Source organism: Silene latifolia, chromosome 5, assembly GCF_048544455.1.
Source record: "Silene latifolia isolate original U9 population chromosome 5, ASM4854445v1, whole genome shotgun sequence".
Taxonomy (NCBI): Eukaryota; Viridiplantae; Streptophyta; class Magnoliopsida; order Caryophyllales; family Caryophyllaceae; genus Silene; species Silene latifolia.
Genome location: NC_133530.1, coordinates 64,582,762 through 64,600,840, shown reverse-complemented (window position 1 = coordinate 64,600,840; position 18,079 = coordinate 64,582,762). Strand labels below are relative to the sequence as shown.

General features: G+C 39.3%; 1 non-coding gene across 1 annotated transcript; it reads right to left on the bottom strand.

Annotated features, from left to right (window-relative positions):
• Nucleotides 1-16,962: 16,962 nt before the first annotated feature.
• LOC141658298 (small nucleolar RNA R71) lies at nt 16,963-17,069 on the bottom strand. The gene has a single exon (XR_012549191.1). It is a non-coding gene; the product is annotated as a small nucleolar RNA R71 (small nucleolar RNA).
• Nucleotides 17,070-18,079: the final 1,010 nt, after the last annotated feature.

Sequence of the window (18,079 nt, the reverse complement as noted above, 5' to 3'; positions counted from 1 at the left end):
AATCCAAATAATTAAAGCAACCAGAACCGGATTATAATTCCTTCACAAATCGCCACCTAACAAAATATTATATATTTACAATTATTAACTATTTACTTTGTTTAAATAATTTTATCAATTATAAATTAATTAATTAATTACATTAATTATAATCTCGTATAATTAATCCCGTTTTAATTATAATGCGAAAACCCGTTTTTTAAAAGTCAAGACTCGATTACTTATTAATACCCGAGTTAACCCATCCTTAAAATAAAATAACTCAAAACCCAAAACCCATGCAAACCCACGAACTCCCCCCCCCCCCTTTAACCCGTGTAAACCATTACCAACACCCCCTCTTAAACCCGTATTTTCCCGACACTATCAACCACCAACGACGCCACCCAAGCCTGCCAATTCTAGCCTTCACCATGACGCCCGCAACAAACACCTAACCACCAGCAACAGCCACCCCACACGGCTGCCAAAATAGGCCCTAATAGCTAACATCAACAACACCAACACTATACGAAAACCCGACAACTATCTTCTCCTACACTAGCCCCACCACGACTCTCCACCATCACCCTCACCGTGGTTGGCCACCCATCCCACAGTGTCCCTGGACTTGCCCAGCCACCAACAACCCTGACATACAAGCCACCATCTCCCGCCCTAACCTCCCTCCTTAAACCCGACACCAACAAACACAACACACGCAACTCACCTCCCCACCACCACCACTGGCCACCACGGTGGTCTCTCTTGACCCATCGTGGTCCCACCACTGGACAAGACCCCTTACGGCAGCCCACAACCACCAAGAAACGACACACTACCTTCCTAATACACAAACACCCAAATAGCCACCTCCCTTAATAGCCCCCGTACCAACCACCAAGAATCACCACCCCAACATCACTAGATAGACCGCCTACCACTGACCTAACCAACAACCCAAACCCCTGGTCACGTCGACAACTAGACACGGTGCAAACAACGTCTTTCCTGCTCACGGCATTCCCCCTTTAGATTCTCAAACCGCCACCCACGATGGTTAACAGTGGTCAAGGTTGTTCTTACTAGAGTCACGATGGTGAAGGGCAACTTCTAAGGTCATCGACACTGTTCACGGTGGTCCATACGGTGTATAAATATTAACTTAATATATTAAGACGATATAAACATAAATTACGACGATCTTGCTCCTTTCGTCTCTTAAATCTCCTTCTTCCTTCTTTGTGAATTATTTTTTATAATTATTTTGTATTTATAGTCTATGTGTAAGGGATATGAGATACCAATTAGGAAACTATTACTATTACCTTATTCTAATTATTATAGGACTTACCTATTATTATTATACTTATTATTTTATTATTAAATCCCGATACAAATCCCGACTACTACTCATACTAGGCCTAATATAATCAGCCCATATCTATTCCACACGGCCCAAGGCTTAATTGGCTCTAAGTCTAATTCCCGACTTGCTTACTTACTTTATTATTTAGTTAACGTCTTATTTGTATTTATTATTAGAAATGTCATTAATTAATTATTTAAATTACATAAATTATTCTCACAAATTATTATTAAATTACGGGGTATTACAACATTATTTGGTTATTTCATGGAGTCCGCACATTCGTGATTGATGTGCATACATGTAAGTGTATGGGAATTGTCGTGACAAAGATATGTAATAATAATCGAGTTATACCCCGTGCTAGATACGTATTCATATAACCAACATGAGTTGGGAGTTATTATGGGATAATAGTTTTGAACCGTGGGCTGGACCTTGTGCTTTGACGTTTGGAGGCTCGCCGAGTGTGATTAGATCAATGACATTATGTATATGAGATTTTAATATGGATTTGCAATAAGTAAGAAAGAGTGACGAACCCGGATCATGGTCATTTTTGGAATTTGATAACTAGCGTATGAGAGCACATTTTGAGGTTTGCCATTTGAATATTGGGACGAAGTTCTCTTTTAGGGGGAGTGAATGTAATAATTCGGAAATTAAGGAAAGAGAAAGTACGGAATGAGAGGAAGTAATGAGAGTTGAGCAGAGAACTTTGGGATGAGTACGATAAACATGTGTGGTTAATAAGTGTGATAATGATAATAAGAATCTTGACGAATCTTATCATAGAGTATAATGGCGAGAGAGTACATGGGAGAGCAGTAATGAGACTTGAGAGAAGATTGAGGAATAGTTTTGAAAAGAGAGAGTTAGGCGAATTTCGGGGACGAAGTTCATTTAAAGGGGGAAAGATTGTAATACCTGTATATTTTGGGATCCGCAAAGGAACCTTGGGATGCGTGAGAGGACCCTCGGGTTTGATAAGTCTACTTGGAAGTTAAGTATGATTATAAAGTGGACCAAGTATAACCTATACTAGACTTGGTGGAGTTGTTAAAATGTCCGCCTATAGAAGGGGCGTCTTAAAACTATCGTAACTCAAGATATATACATGTTAGTGATGTGATTCCAATTAGAGGTGATAGCTTCTTCTCTTACGATTCTAACAATAGGTCACACGCCCAAAATGACCAAGAAACGAGTGAGATATAACTCTTAAATCCGCTCGGATTGTCTTTTTACGGATAAAACGGGTTCGACCCAATCTTATCCGCTCGGATCCCCTACTCCTTCTATATAATCGCCCCCTTTTTACCAAACCCTAAAAACTCATCTGGTCATTTATGAGAAGGCCAAGAAATTGATTGAATCAATCGGGAAGAAAGCGCAAAGGGATCAACCTCTTCAACACCTCGAGAGGTAATACTACCGCATTGCACTCGACCGAGTGAAGGTCACTCGATTGAGTAGACTCGGCACTCGATCGAGTGAGTGACACTTGGCCGATTGAGTGACACTTGACCGAGTGAGTGACACTCGACCGAGTGGACTCGTCACTCGATCGAGTGACGTTGAATCAGAACACGGGATAAGGAAATCTTATCCCCTTATCCTCATTCATTCTATCTTCTTCCTTCTCTCTCCAAATGCTCTCGCTTCTCTCTAAGACTCTCACAAACACTCTTACATGGGATTCAAGATTACTTTCATGGATTGTTCATCCTTTTCCTTCCTCGTTCAACATTTGTAAGTTAAGATCTACACTTCTTTAACTAGTTTAAACCCTAACTTTTGGGGGTTTTCTGTTGGGTAATTAATTAGTAATTAGTATATGTAATATGGGTAATTAGTGGGTAGTAATAAAGGGGTTTTATAGTGTGTAATAGTGTAGGATGTATTGTGATAGTTATTATATGGTATTGTATAGGATTAAGACGGTCTTGCGGGACGGAATAATGAGAGATTCGAGTTGCTTGTGAAGAATGCTAAAAGGTAGGTTAATCTTACTCGGTTTCAATAATGTGGTGTTGTTTATGTTGATGTTGTAATTAGTCTCACATAATATAGGGCTTTTGCATTATAATATGTGTAGTTGTTAATTACATCATTAACAGGATGATTATAACATGTTGGGTTGTATATCATGTATTGGTTATTATTGTGTATGTGGAGGATGTGTTGTTGTTGAGGAGACATAAGACGGTTGGAGACCGTCTTACGCTTGAGTCGCCTCCTGGAGCTTCCCACTCCATGAGGGATGTGCACATTAATAGCTTGAGTTTGGAGGGACGAATGTGGTTGAGTCACGACTTCAAATACAAGGCACCCTCGGAATTGGGGTGGATCCGGTTGGTATTAAAATTCGAAACAAAGAAAGTGTTCTCGTTATACGCCACAAGGTGTGTCCCAAAATGAAACTCAAATACTATCGATCCCTTTATCCCAGTATCCATTTTTGTGCATGGTGACCCTTCTTCTTGGTTGTCGGTTTCTATGAGTCTACTCTTGCATTTAACGGCGTGATTTTTGGTATCCTTCTAGGCTTAGTAGTATGAAGAAAGTTGTACCCTTGAATTGCTTCGGTATGTGGCTATTCTTTTGTAGATGCATCCATTACTTGGGCATATCCATTTTGGCAAGACCCACCCGTGGTGGTTGTGGGTAGGTTTGGGCGTGTCCGGTTATGTTATTAGGTTAGTTTAAATAAAGGTCTAGTTTTAGTCACCTCTTTACTCGGCGTGATGGTTGTTGATAGTATCTCATTCATATTATTGGCATATTGCATATTTACTTATCATTTTGTGTAGTATGTTTAATATTGAAATTCCGACGTCTTTGAAGGAAGTGACCAATGGAATAAAATAGGAATGAGCAAAAGGGAAGAAAAGAAGGAGAATCTTTCTTTGTAATCTATTTTCTTTCACTAAAGATTTCCTGAAAGAATAAAATAGGGAGTGTCGATCCATATGATATTTCCGATCATATGGGGAGCAGGTTAAATACAGGTTATCTTTGGTGGCACGTGGGAGACGGGACGAGCCTTGACAACATCCGAGTCGAGTATAGTTAACTAGAAGAGTATATTAGTCATGAGTTGTATTATTTTATTTATTCATTCATGGTTATGTAATTGACTAAATTTATCATTAATAATAAATGTTTCTTGATTGTATCTCTGATTCACCGCCTCTGGAAATCGAGATGGTAACATCTCCCAATTAACTTGGCCGGGTAAGAAGGGGGTGTTACAGTGTTTGGGTTTCTTCTCTTTGTTTGCGGTGATCCATTTGATATTGCCGGCAAATGGTGAGCATTGAGACTTTTCAGGTTGCTATGGTTTCTTGTTGTTTGTATGATCAACACCATGAATCCCCTATGACCCCATGACATCCTACACATTTTTTACGGGGTTTAGCTTATCGTATGACATAAAGTTGGCTTGAGTCGATAGTAGTTCACTAGTTGTACTTGCTTATAGTGTCATAGTTAGTTCTTCTTGTTTTGTTTCCGCTGTAAATTGTAAAGAGATAATTAATTGTTCTTTTATAGTCTATATGATATACTTACCTTGGGCAACCGAGATGGTAACGCCCTTACTTATTGGGGAAGGTCTTGTTAAGCCTCCTTGGTAAGTGGGGGTGTTACAAAGTGGTAGCAAAGCGATGATTTTGGAACCTGAACCAATGAACCAAATGAATGTAGGGTGTCCAATTAAAATGAACATCTCCCAATTAACTTAGGCGGGTAAGAAGGGGTGTTACGGTGTTTGGTGTATGTGTGTTGGGAGCCCTCTTATGTCGACTTTGGGTGAGAAGGCGCCTCATCTTGTACTTGCTTAATCCCGTCCCCAACATGCTTAAGTCTATATGATATACTTACTTGAGATGGTAACGCCCTTACTTATTGGGAACCTATGGGGGATTTCCGTGTGGGGTAAATTATGTGTGGGTGTGTGTGTGTGTGTGTGTGTGTGTGTGTGTGTGTGTGTGTGTGTGTGTGTGTGTGTGTGTGTGTGTGTGTGTGTGTGTGTGTGTGTGTGTGTGTGTGTGCGTGTGTGTGTGTGTGTGTGTGGCTATTTTTGTTTTCATATCGTATGTTGGTTTGAAAGTTGGATCAATTATGAAACAATGGAAGGATATGTGGATGTGTACGTGTAGGACTTGTATGGTTAGCCTGAGTCCTATGTGTGTTGGCCATGATAAAAGGATGAACGGGTAATGTCAACAGTACAGTATATAAATGTGTTTATATGATGTGTGAATGACATGTGATATTGTTTCATGGAGTAATTGAGTGAATACTTGTATGCATATAACATCGTTGATAATTTAATCAAGCCTAAACCGTTTTGTGTGTGCGTAACATGGTAAGTTTTGTGAAAAGAATTATACGGAGATATTGATGTCAATCATATTTACGCACATTTAGTCCTATAAATAGCCTCGTTCTTACATTTTCTTGCATGCATTAGGGTCGTTTCTTATCTTTAGCTTCCTATTTTGCATATTCTATGAGGTTTGGTGTCCTTGGTAGGAGAGGAATGCTAGCCTTGCGTATATGGAGCAAAACAAAGCTAAATGGATCGCATCTAACGACCAAGCAACAAAAAGGAGACCAATTATAAAGGTCTAAGTCAATAAAACAAGTATTTGGGCAATGATGAAGGACCCCTACGGCTCCTCAATGATCCCCGCAAATCTTGAGGCAGCAAAACGAAGAAGAAGCTAAGCTGGCCTAGGAGACGGGTGTCCCATGCACGGCCTAGCATCCCAAAGGGAGGGACGGACGTCCTAAGACTCTGCCCGAGCGTCCCAATGGCAGGACGGGCATTTTTCCTGGCAGCATGAGCGTCCAACAAAGGGAGGACGTGCGGCTCCTAAAGGGATGCAAGTGGTTAATCTTCATTTTAGGGACTTAATCGTCATTTAAGCCCTTAGTTACCATAATACTTGTACTTAGTATAAATACTCCGTTGTATTAGGAGATTGATCATCAAGTTTTATCAGGTTTTACCAAATTGTAATCAAGTTTTATTAGGAGACTATCTTAGATTAATACAATCCAAATACATAATTCAATCTTAATCTTTCCTTAATTATTCAAGTGTTCTTAGATTTAGTTGGGTAATTTGAAGACTATTTGGGTTTATTGGAGAATTGACAACTCTTAATCATTCATCAAGTTTTCTTCTATTATTCATTGCTTTATATTTGATCATCCTAAGTTGGTGCAATTTCTCTACTCTTTACTTAATCCTTGTTTATTGTTTTACTCCTTCATCATGTTTAGACTTGTTGGTATGATTGAAACAATTATTAGCATGTTTTCCATGATCATGAGTGAATAGTTCTTTAACTAGTGTTAATGGAGGGATTAGGGGAGTTAATCATGGGGTAGATCTTTACTTAATAAGTTCATATAAATGCTTGCTTGTTATAGTTTGAACTTATGAACATGTTATGCTTGATGAAATGCTTGATTGACGACCTAGCATGAATCTCGGATCCATTCAACAAGACTTGTAAGAAATAAACTAACTCAAGGCTTGTTAGACCATGCATGTAGTTGAATAGGAAGAATTAAGTTGATTTTTAGGTGTTCTAAAATCTTGACCGACTCGGCTTCGAGACCCAAAACATCATAGGAATTGTAAGATATAAATTAACTCGATTCCACTACAACAATAAATTGTTGCATCTATGAAACTTGTTTATGTGATCTCACCATGATTCCCTTATGAACCCATGACACCCTAGTACTTTAATCATTTGTTTACAAACCCTATTTACTTGCTTTGCTTTACTTTCATTTGTTTAAATTTCCTTTGTTTAGTATTTTAGATTGCAAACCTCAAACTCAACCAAAATTGTGACACAAAAGACATAGCTTTCTACAACCGATAAATCAATACAATACCCATCCCTTGAGATCCGACCTTTGCTTACCACTCTACTAAGAGTAGTTTGTTGAGATTATAAATAGTGTTTGATAGGGAGAATAGACGACGTTCCGACCCCTCTATCAAAATGGCGTCGTTGCCGGGGAAGGTGTTCAATTGAATTATTATAATTTTTTGTTTTTAGTTGTGTCTTTCTTAACCTTGGGGAAGTCAAACTCCTCAAGTTAGTTTTAATTGTTTTCTAGTTGTTTGATTTTTGCATGTCTAGGAAATCACAAGGCGAACCTTTGCTTATTGATCCCGAAATTGAGAGAACTTTGACAAATATTAGAAGAATCGTTAGAGGCACTTCAACAATTATGGGTATTAGAGAACTTGTGGACATTGGTATCATCCGATTGGATTGTATAGAGTTTACCAACCCTTTTGCAAGACAAGGAGAAGAGAACCCAATTCCAAACCAACCACAAACTCAACCTACAATGCCTAAATTTTCATCTCATTCCATACCAACCGAGGAGAACCTACCAAATGGGTATTGTTTCCTTTTTCCTTGATGGGAACCGCAAAATAATGGTTGAAGACCTAGACAAGGCCACTCTTGGAATTGATTAATGGAAGAAGTTAGCACTTGCCTTTTACAAGAAGTTCTACCCTCCATAAAAGACCAACATGTTAGGAGCCCAAATCACCGGGTTCAAGCAAAGAGATTAAGAATCTCTATATGAGGCATGTGAAAGATTCAAAGATACATGTCGCTCTTATCCTCATCAAGGACTAAGCGAATGATTTTTCGTCCACCAATTTTGGGACGGGTTGTATGAAGATGCAAGGAATGTGCTCAACATGGGTTCTAATGGAAGATTCACCGCGGTAGATGACAACCAAACTTGGGCAAAGATAGAGGAGATGGCGGTTCACAACTCTTAATATAGTAGGCCAAGAAAAGCTATTAGTGGAGGGAGATATGAAGTGGACTCCGTCACACAATTGAGTGCCGATTTGGGTGCCCAACTAAGCTCCCATATTGATACAATGAACTTGAAATTTAAGAAGAGCATAGCCAAGATGAATGAGGCCTCTCAATCATCCAAGCAACATCAACATGTCAATGCCATGGTGGCAACATCTTCTATTCCAAATGGAGTGTGTGAGAATTGTGGAACTTTGGAACATGATCAACAAGAGTGTGGGGGCACAAGTGAGAAAGTGAATTCTTTCCAAGCATATACAAGAATGGCACCCTGGAGTGAAACCTCTAACTCGACAATTTAAATGAAAAAAAGAAAGTACGAAGCCTAAGTTTGTATTCAACAAACCGTTTGTTTAGGCGTGTCCCTAGGGACGATTTTGACATGACTAGGCCCCCACACAAAGCAATAGGACTAGCCTCGATAATTCAAAGCACACAAAAAATTGAATTACCAACCCAAGCACAAAACAATGGAGCTCTTCAACCACAAAGCAAAGAAGAGATTTTTTTTTTGAAGAAAACTTGGTTTCTTTCTTAGTTTTAACTTAATCAAATCTGAATTTTACACTTGGGAACTTGGCTTATATATAGCCCAAGTCCTTCTAATATTAACCATCCAATTTAAATCGAAGGACTAGCAAAAGATAAGCAATAAACAAAGGCAAAAGGACAAGAGTCCCCTCCTAGGCAGCCGCGTGGCTTAAACACAAGGAACAATAAAAAAGGACACTTCTCTAGGTCTTACATAAGTCTTACAATAAAAGGGACACAAGAGCTACCTAGAAAATCAAAATTTGTAGCCTTACTTGGTCAATATTCCAGCCAAAAATCCTCTTGAAAGCAGTCCCCAATGCCCTTACACAAGCCTTACACAAGTGTAAGAATGAAAGCAACATTTGAACCTCTTTTGAAAGTGACACTTGAACCTCTTTTGAAATTTAAATGAGCTGCCTCCTTGGACTATTTTGGCCGGCCAAGATCTTCTCCTTAGTCCTAGGATTGTCTTGATTTATTAAATAAGAAGGATGGGACCATTTGGAAGCGAACATAAGCTAATTGTTGAAAACCGATAAACTTGTTACTCGGATTCGTCTTGTGATTTTCTCCTAGCTCGGATCCTTATTTGAATTAAATTCCCTAGACAAAAAGTCCCAAAATTCATTATAGAAATGAGACAAGACAAAAATTACCATTCTTTCATAGACGGAGTTTGAGTTTGACCTCAAATTGGACGAAGGACCCAATCCGCGGTCTAGCTTGGATTCCATTCTAGTTTCAGGAAATCAGACGCATCTTTTAAAAGGCATATCTCTTAGCTCAGGATTAATAACAGGGCTCATGATAGCTCATTTGAAAGATAATGGAGATAAATTTTACCTACAAAAAGAATCAACCTTAGACGTTGAGTAAAACTTGAGTTATTTAACTTTTAGTTCACGTAGGTCATGGGCTGTCCAGTAATGCGTAGTCTGTTTGCATCGGCCATAACTCGAGCTATAGACCCGATATGATGGTGATTAAAAATCTATTGTTTATCTAAGATACCAATATTTCCATTGACATAAGAACCAAAGTATTTTTATGAGTATAGCTTGAGATATAAGGCTTGGAAATCAGGCCCACTGGAATGACACTTCAAAAAGCGATGAAATGCGTTCAATTGTGAACCATTCCTTAGACTTTTTCTTTTGGCTTAAAAATGAATCACAATGCAACAAAATTTGTTGCCAAATCTCTTTCTTCAAAAGAATTTGCCCTCAAATTCTCGACATTGTCATCTTCAGCCTCTTCACAACAAGACCTCATGACTTCCTCCCGGATCATAGACCAGAATAGTGTATGGCAAGAGAGGTGTTGTTACTCTTTTGTCACCCAAGTTCTTGGACAAATCAGGCTCTAAGGACGCTTGAGGTTGATCCTTACTCAGCGGGCATGATAAGACCAGCAACATATACCCATTAAAACCCAAGCTTAAACCATAATAAGCATCAACACAACTAGTAGAGCACAATATTGCACTTAGGGCCTGCTCCTGCTTTTATGCATTGGACTCATCATAAATAATACCAAATGGGCTACAACTCTCCCAAAATAATGTAGAGACCTTGCACTTGATGTCCAAAATGATCCTAACAACTTTTCACGAAGATTTCGGGACAACTATCCTCAAAACACCGGAGTTATAGAATTAGACAGTAGCTCATAATTCGACCCAATTTATCATCTAAAATTAGTTTCCATCTTGAATGAATAAGAATGAACATTTCCTAAATGGACAGCCTATATAGCACTATTAATAACACCGAAGAGATATCTTTCGAAAGAGTGCAAGTTATACCTTTCAAGATGTTGGTTTTGAAACAAAAGCCATGGCTGGAGTAGGAGTTGAGATTTGGCACACTTGAGTATGGAACAACCCAAGATTCTTGTATTACTTAACCCTTGCTTGAATACCAACAAGTTTCACCCTTGAACATGACCGTGGGCTGTCCAATCTTCCCGGTTTGAAGGTCAAGTAGTCATTGGTCGACAATCACATCCCTCGGCTCTAAATCGGTAGTTTGGTCATTGATAGTTCCATGGGTAAGGGTATGGCTACTCTCCTCCTCAATAGTAGGCTCATGTGTTTAGTTGAAGTGGGTTTTAATTTCAAAACATGGGCTCTCAAATGTAGCACTACATGAGCTATTCATCTCACCATAAGTGCTCATGGCATTTGGCTATAGGGACTTAGACTTAGGACAACCAATGTCCAAGCATGGCACAAATCTTTGGTCTAAACTCTCCTCCTTTCCATCTATTTTGGTTACCTCTAAACTGTGCCATTTAGCTAAGACCTCATGGTTTTTAGGCCTTGCTAAGCTCTTCTCAACATCCAAAGCCAACTCAAGGAATTCACCATATGAATGAATCATTTTCAAGTTGATTTTCCTAGCAATTTCATATTTCAAGCCAAGGTAAAATCTGATTTTTTGGAAAGGATTAAATTCATTGTCACACACAAAGTATAATTCCTCAAATAATTTAGCATACTCAAGAACACTCCAGGAATTTTGTTTTAGGGTTTTAAGTTCATGCCACAAATCATCCATGGTAGAACAAGGTAGAAACTTTAACTTCATGTTCCTTTCAATTTTAAATCAAGAACTTATCACACCCTTTCCTTCCATTCTCCTTGAAAAATTAAGAGTATTATACCAAATCAAAGCAACACCCTTTAAACAAGACCCAACCAATTTACACTTCTCTTTATAAAAAAAACACTTGTTCTCGAAATAGCATTCAACATCAAACAATCAAGAAACAAATGCTCTCTTGTTTTCACCATTAAAATAAGGAAGTAATGGTGTTACCTTTGCCTCTAAGGGTAGGAGAGGAATTAGAACACTCATAGGGCAGGAGGTGTTCTCCACGGCATAAATCAGAAGGTTTTGGTACCCTCGGAACTCTATGACATCCGGTTGCACTCCTTGTTTGCACATCACCTTCTTACCCTTTTGTTAGAGCTTACAACTTTACCGTAGAAGCTTGTAAGGACTTGGAGATGTATACAAGGTCCCAAGGTTTCATCTTTGAGCGTGGAACATAAGGAACATACTCCATTGCTACTGATTTTCCAAAGGAAAAACCGAATTGACAATACTTTAATAAAAAATAGATTTTTCAAACAACAAACCGAAGTTTTGATAAATTCTCTTCACTCATTGGGTTGTTTTTGTGTTTTTGAATGTAGTTAGGAAAATGAATTCACAAGACTAAACCAAAGCTCTGATTACCAAGTTGCAGTGAAACCTCTAACTCGACAATTTAAGTGAAAAAAAGAAAGTATGAAGCCTAAGTTTGCATTCAATAAACCGTTTGTTTAGGCGTGTCCCTAGGGACGATTTTGATATGACTAGGCCCGAACACAAAGCAATAGAACTAGCCTCGATAATTCAAAGCACACAAGCAATTGAATTACCTACCCCAAGCACAAAGCAATGGAGCTCTTCAAGCACAAATCAAAGGAGATTTTTTTAAAAAAACACTTGGTTTCTTTCTTGGTTTTAACTTAATCAAATCTGAATTTTACACTTGGGAACTTGGCTTATATATAGCCCAAGTCCTTCTAATCCTAACCATCTAATTTACATCCAAGGACTAGCAAAATATAAGCAATAAACAAAGGCAAAAGGACAAGAGTCCCCTCATAGGCAGCCGTGTGGCTTAAACAAAAGGATTAATCCAAAAGGACACTTCTCTAGGTCTTACATATGTCTTACAATAAAAAGGACACAAGAGCTACCTATAGAATCAAAATTTGAAGCCTTCATTGGTCAATATTCCAGCCGAAAATCCTCTGGAGAGCAATCCCCAATGCCCTTACACAAGTGTAAGAATGAAAACGACATTTGAACCTCTTTTGAAAGCGACACTTGAACCTCTTTAGAAATAGAAATGAGCAGCCTCCTTGGACTATTTTGGCCGGACAAGAGCTTTTCCTTAGTCCTAAGATTTTATTGATTTATTAAATAAGAAGGATAGGACCATTTGGAAGCGAACATAGGCCAATTACTGAAAACCGATAAACTTGTAACACGGGTTTGTCTTATGATTTTCTCCTAGCTCGGATCCTTATTCTAATTAAAGTCCCTAGACAAAATGTCTCAAAATTCATTATAGAAATGAGACAAGACAAAAATTACCATTGTTTCCTAGACGGATTTTGAGTTTGACCTCAAATTGGACGAAGGACTAAATCCGCAGTCTAGCTCGGATTCGATTCCCGTTTCATGAAATCAGACGCATCTTTAAAGAGGCATATCTCTTAGCTCAAGATGAATACTAGGGCTCATGATAGCTCATTTGAAAGCTAATGGAGTTAACTTTCACCTCAAAAAAAATCAACCTTATACGTTGAGTAAACCTTGAGTTATTGAACTTTTAGTTCACGTAGGTCATGGGCTATCCAGTAATGCGTAGTCTGTTTGCATCGGCAATAACTCAAGCTATAAACCTGATATGGCGGTGATTAAAAATCCATTGTTTAGCTAAGATCATAAGATTTCCATTGACATAATAATCAAAGGATTTGCATGAGTATAACTTGAGCTATAAGGTTTGGAAATCAGGCCTACTGGAATGACACTTCAAAAAGCGATGAAATGCATTCAATTGTGAACCATTCCTTGGACTTTTTCTTTTGGCTTAAAAATGAATCTCAATACAACAACTTTTGTTGCACCCCCTTACTCCAACTATTACAATGAAAACACCAAATTCCATCCAAACTTCTCATATAAAAGCAAAAATGTTCAAAATCCCCAACCCACATACCCCCACCTCCAATGAGAAATCCTACTCAAAGACCATACTTCAACCAAAATCAAGGATTCCAAAACCAATATTCTTACAATCAATCCAATGACCAAGCTTTTAATGTTCAAAAAGCCACCCTTCAAATGCAAAAGAGCCAACAAGATTTCTTTGCTCAAATGCAAAGAGATAGCCAAGCCAAAGATACTACCATCAACAATATCCTTGCTCATACCAAGATGTTGGAAACACAATTGACCCAATTGGCCTCTTCAAGTTCCCAAAGGCAAAAAGGACAGTTACCTCCTCAAGGTAATCCTCCTACAAGACATGGAACTATCAATGCCATCCACTTGAGGAGTGGTACACGATATGAGGGACCTAAGGATCCAATTGAAAAGGATGTTGTTGAAGAAAATGTCAAGAAAAGAGATGTGATGGAACCATTGAGGAGAAATCCTAGGATGGTGGAACCAACTACCAATGAATCATCAAAGAAGAGAAATGAGGAGAAGGTCAAAGAAGTTGATAAAGAACCTATTATGATTATATTTCCGTTCCCAAGCCGCCAAGCCAAGCCCACGCTTGATGAGAAACTTGGAAAGTTCATGGAGATTGTAAAAAACCTAGAGGTTTCCATCCCATTCACGGAGTTGATCAACCATGTTCCAGCCTATACAAAATATATGAAAGATATCCTTACCAAGAAGAAGTATATAAGGAAGTTGGAGACCATCACTTTCACAAAGATAAGTAGTGAAATACTTCAAGGTAATTCCCTACCTAAGCTCAAAGATCCGGGAAGCTTCTCCATTCCATGTACCATTGGTGACACGACAATCAACAAAGCACTATGTGATCTTGGTGTAAGTGTAAGTGTCATGCCATATTCGGTATGTGAAAGGCTAGGAGTGGGAGAACTCAAGTGCACTAACATGACTATATAAATGACGGACTGAACATAAAAAGAAACCACTTGGGGTATGTGAAGATGTGCCCGTGAGAATTGGAAAGTTCTTCATACCGGTGGACTTTGTTATTGTTGATATGGAGGAAGATTCCAATATTCCAATCATTCTAGGAAGACCATTCCTACACACTACCGGAGCGGTGATTGATGTAAAGCTTAGGATGCTCACACTTGAAGTTGGTGATGAAACAATCACCTTTTATCTTGATAAGACTATGAGAGCTCCCAACTTGTTTGAGCCATGATTTATGGTTGATCACTGATGCGTGTCTTTTATATGATGTTTTACATCCTATTTTCCACGCATTTGAGCTCTCATTCGCGTAGTTTAAGCTGCCATTTCCCCTATTTCCGTCTACTTTCGTGTTTTTGTACATTATTGCAGAAATGTGAAGAATCCAGCGGAAATCGATCTAAATCCATCCCCGAGTATCCTGCATTGCATTTGACGTGAATTATTCACTCAAGGAACAAGCTTGGTGCGATTCTAAGGCCTAAAAGACAAATCCACTAGTTTATAGAAGTCAAGTGTCAGCTACTTGATCGATCGATCGACCACGCCTTGATCGATCAACCAACTGCGAGTTCGAAGCTACGTACTGCTGCTACTCAGTCGATCGACCGCCACTCTTAGTCGATCGACCAAGCCGCTATCCCAGACGAGAATTAAAAGATCGAGGAAACTCAAGCCCGTTGTGTTTAGGTTTTGATAATAAGTATTACGTATATTTTCTATATAACGTAACCTAGAACATCAGATTATTCAGGCAATTTTTACTAGTTCTTTAGTTTTGTTTCCAACATTCAATAATTAGGGTTTTTAAATACTATTTCGTACAATTACTCTCGCATTCGGTTTCTGGATCTCTTGCTGCAATTCCAATCGGTATTCTTCTGCTAATAATTCAGTTTGCTTTATTGTTGCTTGTAGGATAGAATTTCTAGTTGGTTTCCCAAAACCGATTCATCGTTTATGTTAATTGTTTGTTCTATTATTTCAAGCATGAATTCTTCTGTCTATTTTATTAGTTTTATTGTTGTTATCGTCCTTAGTATGAGTAGCTAAATAGTTTGTGCTAGGATGTAGGGGAATTATAGTGTAGGCGGCAATATAATGAACACGGCCTGATTCGCGTGTCAGTCGATCGACTGACATGCTTGGTCGATCGACTGACCTCGTGAGGTTTTCCCTCGTTTTAATTGATTTAAATGTTGTGTTTGACGAATCGAATGCATGCGACTAGTTGAATACTTAATTTTTTACTGACCCATTAGATCGAAAGATAGGGACAGTTGTTAGATCACCTATTAAAATGACTAAACTGTGCTGAGATCGAAAGATAGGTAAAGTTTAGACCGTTAGTCACTTTTCAGGACGAAAGTTAGTATTAGTGATATTAGGGACTTAGAGCGAGATCGAAAGATGCTATTTGTTAAGAGTGGACCGAGAGGACCTCTTTATTTCCCGCCTCATGTGTTTGATTTAGACCTGTTTAGTATGTTGCCGCCGAAACTATAACGAACTGACCATCCTAGTACCCTTTCTCTATCTGTTTTATCTCTTTATTTAGTTTTTTATCTTTTATTGCTATTAGTATATACCAAATCAAATCAACCCCCACTTTTGTTACCTTAGACTAAATTAGACAATTAGAAATTACATTCGCCTCCTTGTGGTTCGACCCTGTTACCACTAGCCTAGGTTAGTTTTAATAGGAAATTATAAATCTTATTTTTGGTACTCACAACGACGGATATCAAATTTTGGCGCCGTTTCGGGGGGAGGCAATTGTTCTAATTTTTAGTTGTTTTTATTTAGTCTTTCTTTAGTTTAAGGGACTTCCGTTCCTTAAACTTTTCTTATATTCTTTTTGTAGTTTCTTCTTATGCGCAGGTCACAGGGTGGTGAACTAGTACCATTCAATCCTGAGATCGAGAAATCTTTGCACGAGTTGAGACGATCACAAAGAGTATTACCGACAGAGGAAGAGCTGAGTACTCTGTCAAGCTACTACGAGAACGCTGTGTTCGAGGAAGATCCACCTACATCTCTCGCTTCAATTTCTTGGTGAGACAGTCACTTCTCCGAAATTCCAGTCATGGTGAAGAAGCAACCATTTCTAGTCACTCGAGCCGACAGTGCGAATCTTTACAAAGGATTCGAACTACCGGGAGGCGAGAAAATTCGAGCCAAAGTCTTCCTATATTAACCTGGTTGAGAGAAACCGATTCGGGGGAGCCGCAAATAAAGATGCAACCAAGCATATGGAGATTTTTATTGACTATTACTACTCTATACCCCCCGACCGTGTGACCCAAGACCGGATAAAGGAGACCATGTTCATTTTCTCCTTCGTGATCTTTGCAAGGGAGTGGTATAGAGATCCGGATCGAGCCGCTCATGGGATCACCCACGGAATTCTTTGGCCTTGGCATTCTACAAAAAGTACTTCTCTGCCTCGAAGACTAACGCCATTAGAGCTCAGATCACGAGCTTTAAACAGGGGCCTGATGAGAACTTTCATGAAGCATGGGTCCGTTTCAAGAAACTGGTGCGAACCATACCGCACCATGGGTTCGAAAAATGGAGTATTTGTAATCGTTCTATAACGGGTTGTATGACGATCGAGGGCTATTTTGGATCATGAGCCAATGGCCGATTTTTGAGAACATAGGAGAGACTAAGGGGTGGAAGATCATTGATGATTTGGCCACTCATAAGGCTGAATATGGGAATTCGAGAGGAAACCAGAGGAGAGCTGCTGAATCTTCCTCTGTTGCTGCACTAGAAGCTCTCACTGCAAGGTTTGACAAATATGAGTTGGGAGGAGTTTCTAAAGGAGGGATGTACCATGTTAACGCTGTTTTAGACGGTCCTTTCGTCTGTAGAAGATGTGGAGCTAAGGGGCATGTCTCAGAGAATTGTTCTGTCCCCTTCGAGTCTTGCACTGCCTTTCAACATTATAGGCAGACAAACACGTACTATGAGCCGAATGTCCACCCCAACTTGAGGTGGAGTAGCCAGAATGTCCTGAATCCGACTCAACCTCCACAACAGCAGCAGCAGCAAGCCTATGTGCCTCCACATAAGAAGCCATATCAAAAGCCTCCGTATATTCCTCAGCAGCAGCAACAATCCCAAAATTCCGAGTTCACCGAGTTGAAGAACTTATTGCTGAAGGAGTCCCAAGCTAGAGAGGCCGGGATGAAGATGCTAGAGAGCCAAATTGCTCAATTGGCTAGCAAGAGTACCACTCGAGCTCCGGGACACTTACCGACTCAACCGACGAGAAAGAGACCCTAAATGCCATAACTTTGAGGAGTGGGTCTACCTTGGAGAGGCCTGCTATGGTCGAGGATGCCACTGCAAAAGATGAGGCAAAACCGAGTCAAAACAAAGCTGGAACGAGCAAAGGAAAGAAAAAGGCGTCTACTGGGTATATCGGTCGATCGATCGACATTACCTTGGTCGATCGACTGAAGTGAGGGTTACAGGAGCTTCTGGTCCTGTTCAACTCAGTCGATCAACTGACATCACTGGTCGATCGACTAAGATCGCTGCTGATAGTGAGATTTTTCGTCCTCCGA